Genomic DNA, 6,758 nt, shown 5'->3' with positions numbered 1-6,758 from the left:
CCATTTCCAAATGGTTATTTAATGGGGGTTTCTAAGTTTCCATCGTGGTGGCGTTCCAACTTTATTCTTGCTGTAGCTTCTGGCACTTTAGCCAAAGCATTCACTCTCTTAGCTTGAGCTTACTAGCCTTGGGGTTGGGTTATACCTTAAGTTTAGTTCTAGTGCTTTCCTTTCATTTAAGGGTTTCCTCTATTTCTTTCATTCCATTTCCTTTTTCTTTACCTCCATCTTGAGGTGCGTGAACTTTTTTTTTTTTCTTCTCCAATTGTTGTAATGACTCGGTGGTGAGAGTCTCGTTCATTGCTTGTTCCTTCATAATATCTCCCTAGTTTACTAGGGGAATTGAAAATCTCATGCCGCGATTCATTTACGATCTCCTTTACGCATTTCTCATGATTGTCCACCATGTGGACCACATATTGACAGCTGGTTGAAAACTTCATCATACTCACTACCTGCTCCAGTTCTTCGCTTGGGATTCCAGAAATCGCTTTGATTACCAACGGACAGCTTAATACTTAGTGCATCGTTCTAATGGTTGAAAACTAATGACAAACTGAGTAATTCTAATCGCTACTATACTTATCGTGATAAAAGGATATTCTATTGTGACAACTATATAGCGCGAGTCTCTATATATATTGGGATGATGCTCTACCTTGTGATCAAAAATCTTAATTGACAATCACCGAGATCTTAGTCATGTGGGCTGGCCAGACCCAACAAAACGAATCACTCAGTCAAATGGGAGCTTCGCCCCCAATCATGTCAACTTCTTATTCATGTAAGGCTCTGGTCAAACTTCTAACTTAAAACACTTACTGACAAGTACTTCATCATCAGTCATTGATACCTTGAAAGTCCATTCTATGCCGTTCTAGCAAAGTTATCACGACTAACATCATAATCATAAGCAACATAAGTTCTTATGTGAAAAACTTAATCTCACCGCTATTGAAATAGCTCAAGTGAATCCTTAGTCTTAAGGCGTTACCTCTATGTTGTAACATCTCTATGTTAAACATTTCTATCTTACCAGTCTTTACTTAAATCGATCAAGCGGTGCTATCACGATTAACATTCTCAAAGCATTCTTGGGTGGTACTCAAACGGTTTGTAAGAGGACCCATCATTCTAATCGTATAGGCAGCTAGCCTAAAACGACAACATAAAGCTTTCTCATTCATTCATTCATTTGTTTCTTTTGAAACCTTAAAAACACGTGGACAATAAATGTCCCATTCCTTAAAAACTTTGCTTTTGTCGGAAAGATTCAAGGAATCTAACTCGACCATTCGTACATTGATTCGTTAAGGGCTCGGGTAGTCCCAAACACGAAATAACATTCATTGAGTCGTTATGGGTTCGGGTAGTCCCAAACACGACACTTAATTGGTTATATGGGTCGGAGACCCAAAATAACAATATGAAAGCGATTAGCAATTCATAACTTATAGCATATGGAAAGCGGCAAGCAAATCACATAGCATCATTCATTGAAAGCGCACAGTTTTTCTTTTCTTGGAAACATTCATAACATCAGAAATACATATATGTATATTTTGAAACTATCATCGTACCTTGGTTGCGGCAGTGTGACGGTGAGTTGAGGGCTACTGACATTCTTGGAAGTCTAGAGATACTATTCTAGACTCAACATCAAAAAGCTTATGGTTATCAGAAACATGAAAGGAAACTCATGCTCTGATACCACTCTGTCACACCCCAATTCTTGAAGGAATAAATATAATCGAGATGTGAATAATTCATAGAAATAAACAAGGGAAAAACCTTGTTAAAAACCGAAATAAGATAGAAAGTCGGGCTATGCCCCTTTGGATCACAAGTTTTATTTCATGCTTCTGACAACCGACATTCATTAGCATAAATTTAGTAGTGACGAGTCTAAGCTCGGTCAGGTATATCATTTGGAATTCAACATGAAGATCTTAAGTTGGGAAAACAAAAGACTGATATGAGTAATTGCTACAGCGGAAGTCTAACATAGGAATTTAACCCTAGCCTCAGCTCCGTCCCGTCAGCACCAGCCAGCCAACCTGAAAACATTTGAAAGAAATTTTGGGCTAAGTACTAATGTACTTAGTGGGCATGCATTTTCTGAAACATTTCATATTTTAATAAAGACAGTTTATCCAATCATACTTGACATGACTTAGAAGGTTTTAAAGTGAAAGAACTTCTAAGCATGTTAAAACATTTCTTTCTTTTGTGCGCACATGTCACACTCCCTTTCTGTTACTCGCTGTGATCCCGGACCTTTTAGCCACCGACGGATCCGTTTCTCCCATTTACTTGAACTGAGGGCGTAACCCAGACAAGTTTACTTTTGACCTCGGGACGCTACCCAGGCAGGCCCTTTCATTACATGCTTCGGAACACATCCAGCAAGCACCCTTATAACGCCTCTTAGTTAGTGCCCGATGGAGATCAACCCACCGAGTCAGCTAACGAGTGTACACAATTCTCAAATAACGTGTTAGGCCATAAGAGAACCTCAATTGATTCGTTGTGGCGAGCCTTAAACAGAGCAGAGTGCACATAAACATTTTATTGGATAAACAGTTTGCATTTCATTAAATAAACATTTTGCATTTCATTGAAACATTTAGAGGTTAATAACTCAATCATACTTTATACATTTGGGAAGTAAGCCTACCTGTATAGGCGAAGCCTGTCGTTTAACCTTATCTCTGAATCGGAATAGCAGTGTTAATCCTCCTGACGTTCAAAGCCTACAAGAAATCTATTCTTAATAGGTCTTCTTGAATCTAATCTTAAGTCACGGTAAAGTACTTAACATTCTATGATTCACTTAGCCGGGTTTTCAAAATTTATAGAATAAATAATTGAAAACATTTCTCTTGAGTTAAGAACACCAACAATATTCTTACTCATCCTTCTTTTGTAATTGGAATTATAAATAAAACCAATTAAAACATGATGCAATGCATGACTCATTTCATACTTAAGCATAAAAAGTGTTTACTAAAATATGCTCAAGTTCCTAGTTCGTTCTGCTATGTTACGTTAACCAGCTCTGGTCTCTACCGGCTCTGGCTATCCCAGCTCTGGTTCCCAGCTCTGGCCTCCCAGCTCTGGCTTCCCAGCTCTGGCATTCAGCTCTGGCCTTCGAGCTCTGGCTTCCAGCTCTGCCTTTTTAGCTCTGGCATTCAGCTCTGGCCTTCGAGCTCTGGCTTCCAGCTCTGGCCTCCCAGCTCTGGCTTTTTAGCTCTGGCATTCAACTCTGCCTTTCAGCTCTGGCATTTTAGCTCTGCTCTGCCTTCCAGCTCTGCTCTGGTCCTTCCAGCTCTGCTCTGCCTTCCAGCTCTGCTCTGCCTTCCAGCTCTGCCAGAGCTGGTTACGTTAACCAGCTCTGGTCTCTACCGGCTCTGGCGATCCCAGCTCTGGTTCCCAGCTCTGGCCTCCCAGCTCTGGCTTCCCAGCTCTGGCATTCAGCTCTGGCCTTCGAGCTCTGGCTTCCAGCTCTGCCTTTTGAGCTCTGGCATTCAGCTCTGGCCTTCGAGCTCTGGCTTGCAGCTCTGGCCTCCCAGCTCTGGCTTTTTAGCTCTGGCATTCAACTCTGCCTTTCAGCTCTGGCATTTTAGCTCTGCTCTGCCTTCCAGCTCTGCTCTGGTCCTTCCAGCTCTGCTCTGCCTTCCAGCTCTGCTCTGCCTTCCAGCTCTGCTCTGGCCCTTCCAGCTCTGCTCTTTCCAGCCCTGGCTTTCCCAGCTCTGGTGATCAGCTCTGACGGTTAGCTCTGATGGTCAGCTCTGGATTTCCAGCTCTGCACTCTCGCTACTCTGCTCTGCGCTTCACCCCCAACCTCTGAACACCTTACGACTGATTTACCCACACAGCCAAGTCCACAAAATTCTACCTTTCTTCCATTTCTTAACACAGACACCCAAAGTATGCAAGCATGAAAACAAGACTCTACCTTTATCTATTCTTTCAAATCTTATGCAGCAAAATACATATAAACACACAAAAACATGAACATGAATATATGGGTTTAAAGATCGAAAAGTGAAGTGAAGAAGCAAATGAGTTAAAGGTGAAACCTTGGCTTGAATTGCTGGGTGAACCGTTGGCTGCTGTTCTTGAATTCGTTGGGTATTGTTCTTGAAGTTCTCTTCGGTTGGAATGAGAGAGAGAAATGCGTGAATGAGAGAGAGAGTGCAGCGGAGGTGTATTTGAAGAGGGGGAATAGTGAGGCGGTGGAGATGGAGAAAATATCTAGGAATCAAGATGGGTTGGGCTTTGTCAAGATTGGTTTGGGCTCTCATTTATCAACCAAAGGTAAATAAACATAAGGCCCATAAGAAAATAAATCCCAACTCATGGAATGCTTGAATGTTTAATCAAATAAATATGCAATGCATATGAATTTAATAACTAAATTTACAAATGCTTTTGTAAATCATTGTTGTTGGAATTAAAATAAATTCTTTTTCTCAATCCGGCGTGAATCATCTTAAATATAAGTTTAAAAAAATTATTCTAAACTTAGCTCGAGGAAAACGGGGTATTACAAAATCGCACCAAAATATGATTTGATTCAAGAATTTTCAAACTAAATCAAAACTTTGAGAATTAAAAAATTGAATCAAATCGAGTCAAAATTAATGGTTCAGTTAGGTTTTTCGATTTAAGTAGTAGACGATATGTTTTTTTTTTAATATAGATTAATAATTAAATAAGAAAATTTAAAAATTGAATTATTATGAACTTGAACTCAAAAATTTTGACTTTAAACATTGATGACTCTACATTTAAGTTAATACACGTACACATCTATACTATATTAAAAAGGAAATTTTCAATCTGAAATCAATTTTCAAATTAATTTTAAAATTAAGTGACAATTTTGTAGTTATAATAAAATAGAAAGTTTATGTTTAAACTATATATTTTTCTTTTTATTTTTATTTTCTTTAACTTCTTATTTGTTGTTACATTTCTTTCCAAAAATGTGAAATTCGATTAATTATAAAATATTTAATATGAATATCAAATTAAAGATCACGATAAGAGCTTTAATATGATATATTTTATGAAAATATTTGATTTGAAATGTGAAAATTAAAATTGTTTAAATATTAAAGTTTTATAATTTTCTCTCTCCTCTCTCATCTTTTTTGAATAAATATAATTTTAATTCTTTTTAATTAGTATTTTATTTTTAATTTTTTTAACTTATTTTTTTGTTTTTGATTTTCATAATATCAAATTTTATAATTGTGATTTTTTTATTTCAATATTCAATTTAAATATATTTAATTAAAATTAATTTTTTGTTATATTTATAAGTATAATAATTGAATTAGTAATAATTTGATATAAATATAAAAATTAAAAATATTATCCCGTGCATTGCACGGGATGCAAATGCTAGTATGTTCCTATATTTGAGTTGTAAATTGATTATACTACAAGTTAGGCTCACGACACTTATTAAATACTAGTAATAGTTTCGACCACATATTTTGATTCAATTGTTTTGAAAAAAAAAAAGGGGGGGGGGGGGGGGGGTGCGTTACCTAATAAGATTAGAGACTCGTAGCTTCAAAAAAAAAAAAGATATATATCGAGTTGCATCTATATTTAAGAAAATGTATTTTAGATCGAATGGCTGGCATATATAAGGTGCTTAATGCACTTCATTTCTACTCCCTGGTTTTTAGGATTCCAGCACATGACTACTTAGGATTTTCTTGAAAAGCATAGCAAATGTGAAATTTCTCCTCAAATAATCAAACAAAAATCAGCTATGGAGGATTTAAGTAGGTATAATACTAGATCCGTCGAAGGGCAGTTACTTTTTTATTTTTATTTTTGTTATAGAAACCTTAGATGAAATTGTCAAACATCATTCTGTACAAAGCCCAATTTTAACACGAAACAAAAAATAGGTTTGTACTTATTAATTGTGCATGTAACAATACAAAAGTACAAACTGATTTTCTTTATTTTATTTATTAATAAACTGGTTCAGTGATAAAATTATTTTGTATGTGACTATATAAAATCAACAATTGAAAAAAGAATATTATATACGACGTTTATAAAAATCTATATATATATATATATATATATATATATATATATATATATATGGAGAGGTTCAAGAAAGAACCATAAATAAAAGAAGCCATTCGATCATCAAGATCTACGGTGGATGCATCATCTTGTTGGATGAATGCAGATCCTGGGTTCGAATTCTGAAGGGAGCTTTTTTTTTATTTTTTTAGTGCATTAATTTTAACAGCGAATGCATTAATTTTTACAGTGGATGCATTAGATTTGATGGTTCTCCCGTTCTCACAAATAATGTAGTTCTCTCTAGAACCACACCCTATATATATAAATATATATATATATATATATATATATATATATATTAGCTACTATTTTAATATTTATGAGTTAATGCCGCTAAACACCTCAACTATATTTTCATTTCCGAGTTTTGCGTCAATTTCAGAAATTCAGCCATAGTATACTCCAACCAAGCTATTAACCGATTTTTGCATCCGGCGAACTAATTATATCTACGTGTTAATATTTTAAATGACATGGCTTAATTTGGTCTATGTTTCCAGTACGTGGATTTTTTTTATTAAATGACAACGTGTTGTGACACGCGCACACACACACAAACGCAGATACACACAGACACATCGTTGTCTCCCTACTTTCCCGGTGAACGGGGCCGTCTTCAGCCATGGTCACCGCCA

The sequence above is a fragment of the Salvia miltiorrhiza genome, chromosome 2 (assembly GCF_028751815.1).
Source record: "Salvia miltiorrhiza cultivar Shanhuang (shh) chromosome 2, IMPLAD_Smil_shh, whole genome shotgun sequence".
Lineage (NCBI taxonomy): Eukaryota > Viridiplantae > Streptophyta > Magnoliopsida > Lamiales > Lamiaceae > Salvia > Salvia miltiorrhiza.
Note: the sequence above shows the minus strand (reverse complement) of the source record.